The sequence below is a fragment of the Vombatus ursinus genome, unplaced genomic scaffold (assembly GCF_900497805.2).
Source record: "Vombatus ursinus unplaced genomic scaffold, bare-nosed wombat genome assembly UNPS02009141.1, whole genome shotgun sequence".
In the NCBI taxonomy this organism is placed as follows: Eukaryota; Metazoa; Chordata; class Mammalia; order Diprotodontia; family Vombatidae; genus Vombatus; species Vombatus ursinus.
Genome location: NW_020948919.1, coordinates 1 through 1,331, shown reverse-complemented (window position 1 = coordinate 1,331; position 1,331 = coordinate 1). Strand labels below are relative to the sequence as shown.

The window sequence follows — 1,331 nt, the reverse complement described above, 5'->3', positions numbered from 1 at the left end:
ATAATTTTACAAATGTGTTTCCGAAATTCTTTGCCAATTTCTAAAAATAAATAAGACAGTTATCCTAAGTCAAAAATATGTAGGTATACATACTGATACAGATATATCGATAGCCTTAGGTTTCAAGCCTAAAAAAAAAAAGAAAAAAATTCACCGCAATAACTACTGAAAAAAAAAGCGATCAGCCTTGGATTTTTGACGACGAGGTGGCCGAGTGGTTAAGGCGATGGACTGCTAATCCATTGTGCTCTGCACGCGTGGGTTCGAATCCCATCCTCGTCGAGTTTTGCAAATGTTTGTTTTTGCTCGGGATATTAAATACCTTAAAGGTAATTAAGTGCGCAGCTCCTTGTCTCAGAGGGCTGCTGAGTTGCTGTAGTTGTTCGGTTGCTTTAGTCGCGTCTGACTCGTCGTGCCATTCTCCAGTTCATTTGATAGATGAGGAAACTGAGGCAAACAGGGTTAAGTGACTTCCCTAATTGAAGTCTTCTTGACTTCAGGCCTGGCACTCTATTCACTGGCCACGGGGTCGCTATGGACAGCAGAATGCGGTACACTAGTATCCCCAACTCCATGCATTTATCAGAGGAAGTCATACTCTTTACTTAGAAAATTATGCTCTCCCATTTCCTAATTTAACCCAATATGTCTGCCCCTAAATAAGAACTCTCAACAATGCCTCATTTTCTAAACTGTGAAACCTCAAACCTTTAGACTTCAACAATCTTGCCTACTTCTCAACAACAATCATTTACTGAGTGCTCACTATATACTGAGCACAGTAAGGAGCTGTGGGAGCAGATACAAAAATTAAATATTAAGACATTGTTGCTGCCCTAATGGAAGATCTGTTCTTCCCAACTTGACCTTCCTTTTCTCTGATCAGATCAGCCAGAATTTCCTGTAACACTTCATTCTTGCTATTTTGCCTACTGGAAATGGACTTTCCTCTCCTCTCTAACTCCCTTATCCTACCCACTCCCCAAACCCCAATCTCCAACCCCACCTCCCTCTACTTCTCCTACCTCCTTTCACATTTCTCAGGACTCACAAAATCCTAAAAATGGAATCTAAGAGACCTTAAAGCATCTACTAAAGTACAGAGAGGTTGCAAACATGTTGTTAGGCAGAGTTAATTGCAATCAGACATCTTAAACTTAATATGTCCAAAATTGAACTCATCTCCCTCCCTCCCTTCCCCTCTTATGATTTTTCATATTACCATGCAGAACACCACAATCCTCCTGGTTACCCAGGCTCATAACCTAGGTGTCCTCCATGACTCCCCGCTCACTTTCACAGACACACATCCAATACGTTGCCAAGTCAAT

The 1,331-nt window shown here is 41.3% G+C and overlaps 1 non-coding gene across 1 annotated transcript; it reads left to right on the top strand.

Moving 5' to 3' along the window:
- Positions 1–200: 200 nt before the first annotated feature.
- On the top strand, positions 201–282 carry TRNAS-GCU. The gene has a single exon. It is a non-coding gene; the product is annotated as a tRNA-Ser (tRNA).
- Positions 283–1,331: the final 1,049 nt, after the last annotated feature.